The sequence below is a fragment of the Ambystoma mexicanum genome, chromosome 6q, assembly GCF_040938575.1.
Source record: "Ambystoma mexicanum isolate Mex_15411 chromosome 6q, UKY_AmexF1_1, whole genome shotgun sequence".
NCBI classification, from domain to species: domain Eukaryota; kingdom Metazoa; phylum Chordata; class Amphibia; order Caudata; family Ambystomatidae; genus Ambystoma; species Ambystoma mexicanum.
The window spans coordinates 181,607,181-181,621,787 of record NC_090937.1 but is presented as its reverse complement, the minus strand read 5'-3'; the positions used below and the strand labels follow the sequence as shown (position 1 = coordinate 181,621,787).

At 48.1% G+C, this 14,607-nt stretch overlaps 1 protein-coding gene across 3 annotated transcripts in view; it reads right to left on the bottom strand.

Annotated features, from left to right (window-relative positions):
- ELP1 (elongator acetyltransferase complex subunit 1) overlaps window positions 1–14,607 on the bottom strand; it is a 2,667,893-nt gene that overhangs the window by 904,102 nt on the left and 1,749,184 nt on the right. The window lies entirely within an intron of this gene.

Here is a 14,607-nt window from a genome sequence, read left to right as displayed (position 1 = left end):
AGTGAAATATGAATGTGAAGAAGTTAATGTTAAAGGATATTTGTACCGCGCATTTGGTCCCCTGGCGGCTATGAAAAAGGGAAGGGGGGGTGAGTTAGTGGGAATAAGCTGGAAAAGTGCAAGAGAGCAGTGATGTGCTGTTGGCAGTCTCAGCCCGGTGGGTCCATTGACTGGGTTTGGGATGTTTTACGGTCCGTAGTCGCTGTGTGCTGTTGTGCGAGTCTAGGTGTGGTTTGTTTTGTTGTTGCAGTGTAGTGAAGTTTGTGCGGATTGTTGTGTTGTAGGCTTGTGGTTGTGTTTGGTTAGAGTTTGAGAGGTGTATGCAGAGGGGTGAAATTGTTAGTGGATCGGTTAATTAGCAAGCATCACACCTAGACATAACTGCAATGATCCCAATGCTATCATTCACTATTCCATAATGGTGCATTAAGATCAAGCCCCCTGTAGGAGGTGGTGCTGAATGAAGGTGGAGCTTGCTCTTTGCGCAGAAGGGAGGGAAATATTTTCGAACTGGCCAAGGTCTCAGCACATAACGATAGATGATTAGGAGTACTATTGGAGGGAACAATAGTTCACTTCGAACACGGACAATTAAGCACAACAGACATGGGAAAACAGGGGGATACCCCCAATGCATTTAACCATAGGGCACAGTGATAAAAGCCTCAACGCTCGAGGTGTGCACTGAGAGGAGACAGAGTGCACCAAGAATATAGAAGCAACAGCATTTATGCCAGGGAAGATGTATAAAGGGGAAAGGCAAACAGATGATGATCAAGGATTATACGAGAAAGGAGGGGCAAGTCTCTTGTCCTGCTGCGGCGGGGACATCAGAGGTGCAGGGTGTTGCTCCTGGAACACAGCCGAATGAAGGATCAATATTGGCAGCTATTGCCACTCTGAAAGCCTCCCTGGAGCACAAAATGGACTCAGTCATAGTTGACGTGGGCCTTTTAAGGCAAGATGTTCGCGCAATAGCAGAAAGACTGAGCACAGCTGAGGCACAAGTGCTTGAAAATAGGGTGAACATCAAAAGGTACCTTGTCAAATGTGGCTGAGTAGACGGACAGCGTATAATGTTTGGAATGCAGAGTGGAGGATGCAGAAGGACATGCAAAAAGAAATAATATACGAATACTTGGCTTTCCGGAAGGAGAGGAGGGTCCAAGCGCGACAGAGCATGTTGAAAACGAATCAAAAGAGATTGGAGCCGAGACGTTAACACAAGGCATCACGGTGGAGCGGGCGCACAGAGCTCTGTCCAGGAAACCCCCGCCGGAGCACCGTCCAGGCCAATTCTAGCTAAAATACTAAATTTTAGGGAACGCATATTGACACTCTCCAGAGAAAGGGGTATCATCCAAAAAGCACTCTCAAAATTTGCGATATACCAGGATTATACTCTACAACTGCAAAGGAGCAGAGCATAAATTGAGCTTTGCAGGTTAAATTAGCATATATTTCTGTTTAGCCCGGCGTCTGACAGGTCCAGGGTCCTATATGAGGGTAAGTCACAGTCATTTTTGAGTCTCCAGCAGAGACGCAAGACTGCATGGATACAGTGGGAATAGCACCCATCCCTGGGAGAAGATGCAATCGACTAGATGGGGTATGATCGACAGACATTGGATAATATCCACTATGCAGGAACTATACGTCAGAAGCAGGAACAGACTTCCAGGACCCTGGTGTTGGAGTTATAGCTTTGCTGCTCTGGCATCTAGCGTTATCAACACTAGTGTTGACAGTTTGTTAGGGGTCCCAGTTTTTACGTTACTCACCGATGCACGTAGCCAGCGAGGGGGAGATCTGGAACGCGAGAAGCATATAGGCATGAATAAACCGATGGCTGTTGGGTGTTGGGTCATTGTTCTTTGGTTGGTGGGAGGAAATGTTGATCCTCCCCAAAAATGTAAGTTTTAAGTTAGGTATGAATGATCGGTTGGAAGGGATGTTTTGTCATGCGTCAGGAAACTATCTTGTGCAAGTTGAGATTCAGGAGGCAGGTGTGGAGGAATGAAAAGGGGCAGAAAGAGGCCTGTGGTAATGCGATAGGCTGGACTATTACATCGACATGGACAAGGGGGTGAAAATAGTCACTTGGAATGTACAGGGCCTAAAGAGTTATATTAAAAAGGCCTCACATACTTGCGTAGGAAAGGTGTATGAATAGCACTATTGCAGGAAACCCACCTGACAGCGGAGAGACAACACTTTGGCAAAGAAATGGGGAGGGAAATTGGTAGATTCACCTTATGCCACATATGCTAGAGGAGTTCTGATCTGGGTGGCACCCTCGGTTACCTTTAGGACTTTGTAGATAAAAATGGATTAGGGGAGAATGGTATTGGTGCATGATCCTTTAAGGCATTGTACCCACAGCTATCAGAATATTGGGGAGCATTACGGATTTAAGGGAGGAACTTCAATTATACGTTGAATCTCTCGATTGACAGGTCTGATGGGAAACAGAGAAAACCAGCCAAGCCAGCTAAAACCCTGCAGTACCATTAGAACACTTGATTCTTCATGTCTGGAGATCAGAACACTGGCAGGCAAGGGGGTACTTGCATTACTCAGCTCTGCACGTTGAGAACACACACCTTGATTATTTACAGGAAGGGAAACAATGGGTGAATTCAGAGATTCAGAGTACTCGCCGAGGGTTCTCTCTGACCACGCCCCTTTGGTTACCGTATGGCAAGTAACTATGAACAGACCACAAATCCCGGTATGGAAGCTGAGAACAGAGGCGTTGCTTGATGATGTATTTTGGGACCAGATGGCAGAGTATAGATGTTTTTTTCGAGAGTAATGAAGGAAGTGTGGAATGTGTGGGTACTGTTGGATATATTGACCTCACTCAACGGCATTCACCACATTACTAAGCTGCATTTGCGCAAGAAACAGCAACCAGGACCTCAAAACTGCTTTTTAGCAGCAACAAAAAATGGCTGCACCATCCTCCGTAGCACACTTCAGGCAAAATGGAACAAGCGGACACACTGAAAAAGTATGCCAGTGTGTTCTGAAACCTATAAAGGGAATCAAGTGAACAGGCAGCACTGCAGTGCTACAAAAGCCAAAATCCCCTTCAAAATGAAACATTTTCACCTTTTCAAAATGCTGTTTTTACGCCAATTCCATCTGTTCATTCTGAAACCACTGTGATTCAAAAGGCCCTGTCATGCCCAGGATATTTCACTGTACTTCACCAAAACCATGCATAATTCCTGAGTGTCAGGCCCAGTCAACCAGCTCTCAGAGAAATCAAGAAGCAACTTCATTTTCACTCACACAGGAACACGCGTTTATTTTCCTTCCAAATGTATCCAGGCGCAGCAGTTCAAAGAGACTTTTAACTCTCTGAACAAGGTCAAGTGTAAATGTATCTATACTTTAGATAAAACTCCTGATTCAAGGAAATGACTACAGTTGCAAAGACAGTGTGGGTAATCTAAGGCAGCTACCAAACCGAATTTAATGAAAAATGCTAGCAGTTTAACACATGTGGAAAAATGGGTTATGCTGACTGAAGAAAAATTGGCCTGTTTAAAAATAAATTGTTAATGTAAAGGGATTATGTTAGTGGTGATAACATACACATAGTGTTATGCTCACCTGAAATCCACAGGGGCGCCATACGATACTGGATGGAGGTCTAAGCGCTATCCCGGACCCCTCTCTGCTTGGTTATGTGCCAGACGATGGGTACCGCCTATAATAGGAAAATGGAGGGTTAAGATACTGGTTCTGTGATGGGTGGACTCCCACCTCCCTCCAGTCCAAATCCCCTCCCTTGGGGTTATTGCTCACCTCAGGTTTTTGTGCGTTGAACTCTGTGCAGGGGCGCGTGGTTGGTGCAGGCGTTCCGTGAACCAAGTTGCTTCACTGGTCCGTGTGCCCTTACGTCGGGTCCAGACCAGCTGTGACTCTGACTCTGCTTGCTGTCTTCCAGGTGAGTTATAATGTCTTTTCTGTCTTTATTCTGTCTCTTTCTTTCCCTCCGTTTTCTCTGTCTTCTCGGCGTCTTGCTCCACTACGCTGTTCCCTAACAATGTCTCTTTGTTTTCACAGGGGTGGATGCGATCTCGGTGTTGCGGCGCCGATGGCGAAGACCACAATGAGTTATTGATGCGCGGAGCGCTGCGCTGTTTATTGGTGTTAATTGCTAACCTGTGTTCTCTTCCCTTCTTTGTACAGGTTGCGGTGATGTTCTGGAGTGATGAGCGATCGAAGCGCTGCTTGCCAAGGTAAGTGCTTTGTTAATGCTGACCTTGTTCCTTCTCCTTTGCAGGTTGCAGTGAAACCCAAAGATGGGTGAGGTAAGAGAAGCGCAGGGTGCTGCCAGGACTCGCTGCTTGCCCAGGTAAGAATTTTTATTAATGTATTAATGCTGTCCTTGTTTCTTTACCTTTGCAGGTTGCGGCGAACTCCGGAGATGGGCGAGGTAAGCGAAGTGCAGGATGAGTTCAGGACCCGTTATTTCACAAGTAAGTGTTCTTGCTCGCTAATGCTGTTCTTGTTCTTCCAGGTTATTAATGGAATCCAGATCTAGGGGCTTCAGGATAGGGCAGCTGGAGAAGCAGATGAGCAGGAGCGGACATGGTGAGCGTGAGGCTGCAGGAGTACAGAATAACGCAAAGCGCGTTCTGCTGTTTGGGTGTGGTTTAAATAGCCCAGGTAAAGTAGTTACAGGCCAAGTAGTTCCAGTACCAGCCACACCCAAAACACTAGAACTGAGCTGTGTAATAGGCCTCCATGTTGGATTAAGGTCCAAAACTTGTATTGCTTTATTCCTGATAATGAGCCTGGCGCCAGGACTGACTCCATGTATGTTTCTGATCAAGTTTTAAGGCCCCTGGGGCCAGTGTGAAGGGCTATAACCCCACTGCTGCCAGGGGTCTGTTATACCTGAGGGGGTCAGGGGCATGGATCGTGACACATAGGCTATCTTCTTTCACATGTTTGTTTTAAATCAGGACCCAAAATAAGGAATTAAAGAGTTTAAAATACAAGGGCTGGATTTGCAAGCTCTCAGAAAAACCAGTAATTCCAGTTGCCAGCTATGAAACTTCCCCAAGGAAGGGAGACACACCATAAATCCAGGACATGTAGGTGAAAATTGCCAGCTTGAAAAACTTTGTATGGGCCAGGACAAAGCAAGTTCACATGCTCGTCAGACATTCGTCTGTGCTCCAGGCTGGGACAATGGAAGTCCTGGGGCACTAACCTGACAAGTGTAAGCGGCAATAAAACCTTCAATTAAGATGGGAAACCCCTCCCCCCCTTGCCTTGAAAGAAATGACAGTTGCCTGCAGTTGGAGGCAGAAAAACAAACAGGATCTAGTAACAAAAGGGACTGCCTTTTGGTTACAAAGACTATTTTATAAAAAAACTTCAAAGACATTTATCTCTGCAGCAAGAATTAGTAAAAATCTAAAAAGTTTGCAATTTCGAATCTAATTTTATATGCTTTCTTTTAAAACTTGGTAGAACTCATTGCCGCATGGGGGAACAGAATTTACAAAATATGACAGATTCCAAGTAAAGTATTAATATTGCAAACATCAAATTTTGTAAATACATCCCTGGGGATAATTTGCATCTGTGTATAAAATTGTTGAATTTTAGGCCAAATCTTTCATGTTTAAAATTACCAAAATGTATCAGAAAGGCAAAACAAGGTCGCACAGACCTGAGGATTGGACCGATCTGTGCTCCACATAATATGTTACTTGTGTGTATAATTGGCCAAGCGATTGGTAGATGAGAAATGTATGTTTTTGGCAAAATCGGATTTTCAGTAAACTAAATGTGGGAGTTTCTGGACATTGTAAAACCCAACTCATAAACCTAACATCATTCCCTTAGAAATCCAACCAATTGAGAGCAAGGAGGAGATTAGCTCCCCTGCCCAATCCAAGTAGTTTAGGGGTGTGCGTAGTTAACCCTGCCCAGCCTCCACCTTGATGATATCATTTTGCACTATAAATAAGGGTCCCTGACAAGACCCTGGAGACGCACACTTCCTGATTTCCTGCGCTGCGTTCCTGTACCTGTCAACTATCCAGACTCAAGATCCCAACTACAAGGCCAAGCATTGCTGATCCTGCTCCAGCAAGGCCTCCAATCCAATATTCAAAACCCACTAATCTGCCATTAACCAGGGAAAAACTGTAGTACTTTTGTCATCCTGATCCAGATTGGCTTGCTGCACTCACTGCATGCTGGTGCCATCCTGCTACCCTGATGACCTATATTATCCAGTGACCAGAATTGCCAGTCTAGAAGAACTATCCTTTGGTATCCAGTCCCTGCCCAGCTGATCCTGTCCCGCTGATTTTGTCCGGCTGTCCTTTGTTAGACCAGATCTGTGTGGTGACCAAAACTGCTGACTGTCCAAAATCCAAAAACTAAAAAGCGGACTGTGATTATCAATAGGAACGATAGAAAAGAACAAGTTACTCTCTTACCTGGTAACATTCTTTCGATGGGATGGTCAGACGACGTATTCCATATCTTAGACAGTAATCACCAGAGCTGTGCTGCTTCGGGAAATTTTCGGCGTCTGCGTCCTACGTCGATGCGGCGTCCCTGAGGACCTCCTCTGACGGCACCCGATGTGATATGTAGGACGCACGATGCCCGTAGCCTCAGTTGTAGTTTTTTCCCCCAGAACGTGTGCCACCAGCCTTCTGCCAGTCAGACACACAAGGCCTTGCGGAAACGTAAGCTGCAATCACATAAGAAATTCTGCAGCAGGGAAGGTAGGGAGGGAGCGATATGGAATACGTCGTCGGACCATCCCATCGAAAGAACGTTACCAGGTAAGAGAGTAACTTTTTCTTCGAGGGGATTGGGTCCTCCGACGTATTCCATATCTTTGACAGACTCCCAAAGCAGTACCAAAGCAAGGAGGTGCAACACACATTTTGCATGCCCAATCAAATTGCGGAATAAAGGACTGCCTTGCCAAAGGCCAGATCCTGTCCTCGGATGGAATCGAGGGAGTAGTGACATACAAAAGTATGTACAGAAGCCCAGGTGGCTGCATCACAGATGTTACGAATAGGAACACCCCTCTGTAGGGCAGAAGATGCAGCCATACCCCTGGTAGAATGGGCCCGCAAGCCAGCCGGTGGGTCCTTACCCACCAAGCGGTAGCACTTGGAGATAGCCAAACTAATCCAACGAGACAAAGTCTGTTTCGTCACAGCTTGTCCCAAACCCTTTCCAGCGTAACCAATGAAGAGTTGATCGTCCACTCTGACCCTTGACATGCGTGAAATATAAAAGCTCAACGCTCTCCTAGGCTCAAGCCTATGGAGCCTCTCCTCTTCCTTAACAGGATGCGGAGGAGAATAGAATGCCGGAAGAACAACCTTCTGGCCCAAATGAAATTCCGAAACCACCTTCGGAAGAAAGGAAGGACGAACTCGAAGGACAACTCTGTCCTTATGAAACACAGTGAAGGATGGCTTAACTGAAAGTGCCTGTAACTCACTCAACTCTGCGAGCGGAAGTAACCGCAACCAAAAACACAGTTTTAAGAGTTAACAGTCTCAAAGGGCAAGAATGCAAAGGCTCAAACGGAGCACCCATAAGAAACTTAAGAACAAGGTTCAAATCCCAACCGGGCACCAGAAAAGGTGACGGAGGGAACACATTAGTGAGCCCTTTCAAAAACTGAGAAATTAAAGGAATCCTAAAATAGGAACATTCTTCAGACGAGCGCTTAAATAAGGATAGCGCCGCCAGGTAACCTTTATGGTACCCACTTGCAAGCCCCTCTGGGCCAAAGAAAGCAAAAAAGACAGAACCATGGGAATGTCACATTCAAAAGGATCCACATTCTTAACTCTGAATCAGTCGCAGAATTTACACCAACGGCAACGGTACAGAGACTTTGTTGCCGGCCGTCTGACCGAGAGCAACACCTCCAACACGTCTTCAGGGAGGTCCCAATTCTTACACCTCAACCTTTCAGAAGCCAAGCGTGAAGGTTGAGGGATCTGACCTCAGGATGGAGAACCTGACCCCCCTCCCGTGAGAGCAGATCGTCTCGGTAGGGAAGACGAGGAGGGCAGATGGACAAGTCGAGAAGGTCCGGGTACCACGTCCTCCGGGCCCACGCCGGAGCAATGAGGATCATACGGGAACCGAACCTCCGTAACCTCCGCAGTACTTGCAGGATGACGGGGACTGGAGGAAACGCGTACAGCAGTGGGAATGACCACTCCACCACAAACGCGTCTCCTAAGGCTCCTTTTGGAGGAAATTCCCACGAGCAGAACCTTTCGCACTTCCGGTTGACACTGGAGGTGAAGAGATCCACTTGAGGGGTCCCCCAAAGGGCGAAGATCTCCAGGAGAATCTCCTGAGCCAGCTCCCACTCGTGAGAGATCATGCTCTGCCTGCTCAGAGTGTCCGCCGTCTCGTCGTCGTCTCCGGCCAGATGAACAGCCGAGATCGAAACTTTCTGCTGGATGGCCCAGAACTCGAGCTGCATCGCCTCCCTGCACAGAGGAAGTGACCCTGCCCCCCCTCTTTTTGTTGAGGTAGTGCATGGCCACCGTGTTGTCCGTCAGGATCAGGACACTCTTTCCTCGCACAGTCGGCAGAAAAGCCTTCAGAGCTAGCCTGACGGCCCTCAGCTCCGACAGATTGATATGGAGTCTGGACTCTGACAGAGACCAACGACCGCTGACTGTCAACTCGTTGGCATGAGCTTCCCATCCCGTGAGGGATGCGTCCGTCACGATCGTCACCTCCGGCCAGGGAAGCCAAAAGGAGCCCCCTACATCAGATTGCCTTTCGACGGGCCACCACAGAAGGTCCTGGGTGACCGAGGGCGGCACCTGAACAGGGTCCGACATCCTGCCTGAAGATTGCGACCACTGCAAAGATCTTATCCGCAGACGAGCCTCTGGCACCGGAAGAATGCAGGATGCCATGAGGCCGAGCAACCTCAAGAACTCGAACGCCGGGAGTTTCTGGGCAAGTTGAAACTTGTGCACCATCTGCTGAATGTGAAGGGCCCTCACCTGGGGAGAAAACACAGCCCCAGGGATGTGTCGAGCACTGCTCCGATGTACTGGAGCCGCTGTGTTGGCGTCAAATGGGACTTCTTTAAATTGAGGGAGAAGCCCAGCTTGTGAAGGGAGTGGCAGGTGACAGACAGATGATCCAGGACTTGCTCGGGAGAGCTCCCCCTGATCAACCAATCGTCCAGGTAGGGGTAGACGTGAATCCCCCCTTTCCTGAGATGCGCTGCCACCACCACCATGAGCTTGGTGAAAACCCTTGGGGCGGAGGTCAATCCGAACGGCAGGACCCGAAACTGAAAGTGCGAGTCGCCAACCGCGAACCTCAGGTACTTCCTATGCTTGGGATGTATCGGCACATGGAAATAAGCGTCCTTGAGGTCAAGAGACACCAACCAGTCCTGAAGTTGAAGGGCCTGGAGGACTTGAGAGAGAGTGACCATCTTGAACTTGTCCTTCCGTAGGAGTTTGTTCAAACCGCGCAAGTCCATGATGGGTCTCAATCCCCCGTCTTTCTTCAAAATCAAAAAATAAGTGGAATACCATCCCTTATTCCTCTCCGCTTCAGGCACCAGTTCTATGGCGCCTTTCTCCAGCAGGGCTTGAATTTCCTGCGCAAGGAGAGGATCCGGACTCTTCAAAGAGAGGTTCTCAGGTGGATTGTCGTGAGGCCTCTGCCGAAAGGGAAGACAGTAACCGTGGGTTATGATCTCCAGAACCCACACATCTGTAGTAATGGCACGCCACTCTACAAGATGCTGCGCCAGCCTTCCCCCAACCGGCGAACCATGGGACATGGCCTCATGATTGAGTGGTAGCGGCTGCGGCATTACCTGAGGGCAAAGAGGCAACTGCCCGAGCGGCTTTGGCACCTCGAGTACCCTGTTTTCCACCTCTGGTACTCCTACGGTGGCCACTTTGACTGACAGCCCCTCTCGCTTTACTGAAGGATGAGTAATCACAAAAGGAACCTCCCCTCCATTGTTGTGCCCTAGGACGAAAAGGCAGAGGTTGTCGAACTGCAGCGCCCAACGACTTTGCTGCAGCTTTGGAGGTCTGCAACCTCTCAAGGCTCTCGTCAGCCTTGCTGCCAAAAAGATGTTCACCGTCAAAAGGGCATGTTGAGGAGCTGGGACTGTACATCAGGAGCAAACCCTGGCTTCTGCAACCACGCAAACCTGCGTATTACAGTGCCCGCCGCCATGGACCGGCTGACACAATCTGCCATGTCCAAACCCGACTAAACGGCATCACACATGGCATCCTTGCCATCCTGGACTATAGCAAGGAAACCATCCCGTTTGTCCCCTTCGGGAATATGTTCAGCCGCTAATGCAACACAGTTCCACAGAGTGTGTGTGAAACGAGACAAGGCACATACGGAGTTGGCCGCCTGAAGCGCCATACCCCCTGAAGAAAACACTTTCTTCGCCCAGCCATCAAAACGTTTGTCGTCCCTATCCGGAGGGATGGTAGGATACGACGCCTGCTTTGCCGGGGCCGTAGCCGCCTGCACCACCAAACTCTCCGGAGTTGGGTGCCTGGACAAGTAGCAGGGGTCGCTACTGGCTGGACGGTATTTTCGCGACAAAGACTTGCCCACTGCCGGGAGACTCTCCGGAGCAGTCCAAGCCGCCGCCACCCTTCTCTGCAGAGCCATATGAAACGACAGTACCGGGTCAGTGGGGGGACCAAGAGCGAGAATGTCCGTAAGATCATCCTGAACAAACTCCCCAAGGGGAGCCGACCATCCCAAGTACTCAGTACCGGCGCCTTATGTCTCGGGTCACAAAGAATCGGCATGTGTTGCAGGCTGAGTCCTACAAAGCTCCACCTCCGGAGAGGTGTCCAGTCCACTGGCATCATGCAGTGACTGCCTCAGGTCTTCAAATTGGCTATGGCCCGAGAGAAGCTCATCTGGCACCCTACCCGGAACCAAGCCCTCATCAGAGCCCTCATCAACCTCTGAAATGTACTCCAGGCGGTGAGAGGAAGGCCCCTGGGGACCAAAGCTATCCCTGACCTTAGCCAGAGCCTTTCTAGGGGCTTCCCCCGTGCCACAGGGCCCCTCCGACATCACCGCCTCGAAAGGCGTTGAGGGCGTCGAACGAATCGGCGCCGGCGTCGAGAGAATCGGCGTCGAGTGAATCGGCGTCGACATCAGCCGCAGCGCCGCCAGCATCAACGGCGTCGACACAGGCCTCGAAGCCAGAGCTCCGAGCGGGTCCTTCGACGACCTAGGCGCCGACAGCGTCGACGACCCCCTCGGAGGCAGAGCCTCGAGAGAGGCCGTCGACGACCTCGGGGCCACAGGCGTCGACGTCTTCCTCGAAGACTGCACAGGATCACGCGTCTTGAGCGCATCGAGGACCGGGACCTGGAACAGGCATGGCGAGAACGGTTACCCTTGTCCGAGCGGGACCTCTCCCGCAGACCATGCCGACCACCCGAGCCCGAAGGCGTACGAGCGGTGTCTCTCGACCGATCACGACCGACCCCACTCGGAGGCGCGGACGGACCGGTGCCCTGCGATTCGAGAATCGCTAACATCTTCTTCCCGAGGCCATTCCTCCGGTGTCGCTTGCATGGTGGGATAAGCGACCCGCCGAAGGGCGGAGTCCTTGGAAGAGGACGGGGAAGGCGACCGATGCCGGTGCTTCCGGGAATGCCTCGAAGAGGCAGAGGAGTGGCGAGACCGACTCCTGGAAGGAGACCCACTGGACCCCCGACGATGACGCGGAGAGTCGCCTCTCGATTCATCCGTCGAAAGCCCTGCAGACCTCGACTTCTGGGGCTTAGACACCCTACCTACCGACAACTTTTTCTTGCGCTCCTGCAAGGCCTTGGCCGTGAGCGACTGGCAGTCGACACAGTCGTCCGTGTCGTGGGCCTCCCCGAGGCACCAGAGGCAGGCGTCGTGCGAGTCCGTTACCGACATCTTAGACCTACAGTCCTCGCATTTTTTGAAGTCCGGACGCGGGGTTGAAGACGAGGTAGACATCACGACTAGGCTTTTATCACAAAACCAAGCAGGTTCAAAGAACCGAGAAGATTACAACAGAAACGCCAAAGAGTCGAGGCGTACCGAGATTCACGAAGCAAACACGTTCGCGGAAAAAATGGAACTGAGGCTACGGGCGTCGTGCGTCCTACTTATCACATCGGGTGACGTCGGCCGTCGGAGGAGGTCCTCGGGGACGGCGCATCGACGTCATCGACGTAGGAGCTGAACATTTTCCAAAGCAGAGCAGCTGTGGTGATTATAGTCAAAGATATGGAATACGTTGGAGGACCCAATCCCCTCGACCACAGTGTACTTGCCTTGCCCTTAGTTCCCCTCTCTAAGTCATCCTATTCTTATCCTGATAACTCGTAAACTTGTAATATTGTCTGAATTATTCTTGAAAGCCTGCCATTTATTTCTATTGCTAGCGCCAGCCTGAATGCTCTAGTGTAGAGTAAAACTGTTCTTGTCAAAACTGATTTCCTTTCCTTTTTCACCGCTCCATTTTTCTAAAAACGCACCTCACTCTATCTTGCATAACTCACTCAATTTACCAGCTAGAGACCTAATTTCACTTCTATAGCTACACCCAAACACATTTCACACATTTTTATTAAAAATCATTTGGGTAATTTCAGGCGGGATTTACAAAGTTTGCTAATTTTCCAACGTGTCCTTTACTGCAAACAAGTTTTAAAACCTGCCACTCATTTCGAACTGTATGCTCTGGATTATACATGCTTGTGATGGTTTGTACTTCTACATGGTTGCTGTAGTGAGAAATATTTGTTACAAGGTTTTTGCACACATTCACTCATCCATTTCCGAGTGCCATTTTTAGCATTGACAGGGTTTAAAATCTGTTTTTCTCTCTTGTTTGGGATGGGAAGGTCCGATTGTAATTATCTTTTCCATTTGTCATTCCTGATTACCTGCGGCTTCTGTTTATCCACTTAGAATTGATTATTTGTGGGTTGAGGGAACCTTGCAGGGGGATATTCTAACTCAAGTGCTATCTTACCTAAAATCAAAAGTGCTCCTATTCCATGGTGTTTTGTAGATGTGTTAATAGAACGTTAACTAAGTGCACTGCTTACATTCCTATTGTTCTTATCACCCCATTGGTGATTGTTGCCTCATATTAAAAATGTGATTTCTTTAGAATTTTAAAATAAATAAATATTAAATGTTATCAACCAGCCTAGTTCATGGTCCATTGTGACCCGTGGTATTTGAAAAGGGGGTCGTGTATCATCTCAATATTGAATCTAACATAAAATCATAAGCATTTCAATTGCGCGCTGCATACTGGGTTGAGACTAAGATGTGCGTCACCGGATTGAAATCCTTAACAGTACACAGTGGGAGGCCTTCAAAACAGTGATCAGAGGGGAAGCAATTGGGAGTTGAAGGTACCATGGACTACACATTCTTCCAACGAGAGGAGGATGGGTGGTCGCATGTGAATCTAAGGAGATACAAACATCAGAAAGACTATTACAGGTATGCAATGTTTGTCTTGTGAGGCTTGTGGATCTGCTTAGAATCACGTGCTTTGCACAAACTAGCAAGTAGTATGAAGGTGGTAGGTCTTGTGAGACAGGAATGGTATCAAGTGAGACACAGACTCAAAGATGTTAGTTTCAGAACCTTTATTTACTTAATCTGTATCTAGTAATAATGTAACTTATATAAGATAGACATTCAAGCTATATTATAAGACTTGCTTGTCAATATCTCTTATAAACCCTAACTAATACAAACAGCCATATGACAAGTTATATTCACAATAATAAAAGTAGGTAAAATATCTCTATATAGCTCTTTCTAGTAATTTTTCAATTGTTAGCCATACATTATATACAGCAATATAGAGCTTCATTCCTGAGCCATTGAGCGCCCTAAGCCAAAAATCTTCGCTGCAAATATGGTCCAAATGATGGACAAAGTCCCCAAACCAAATTGCATGGGTTTTTTGCATGGCCGAACATCTAGTTAATATATGTTTTCCTGATTCAATCGCCATATTATTCTTGCATAACCGGCAGGATCGTTCTATCTTGGTGAGATTACTCATAATCCCGCTGATAGCCAATACCGGCAGTTGGTCCATCCGCAGTAATAAAATAAATCGTCTTAATCGCGGAGAAGGGCACAAAGAAAGATAGGGAACCGGTTTCTTGAAAATGTATCTCATATGTTGGACAAATTTATATCGTTTCAACTCTTCCAAGTGTGCGTAGTTTTCAATCCAATCATATAATTCTGATTTTTTAGATAAGGCACACAAGGTAGAAGTTTGAATGCCGTTGTGCCTATTTGACCAACCAATCTTTTCCAGATATTCCTCCATTTGTTTTTTCATGAGAGGGAATGAAGACGATTTATTTATTTCATTATGCAATGTGTTCAGGAGAGGATTTTCTGTAACTGGTGACATCTTTAAATATAGTTCAGCTCTTTTTCTGAGAACTTGTGCTTTTAAAGATATCAGGCCCAATTCAAGTCTTAAGATAGCCGTTGGTATACAGTTTGGGAGGCCAAGTAATTTCTTCC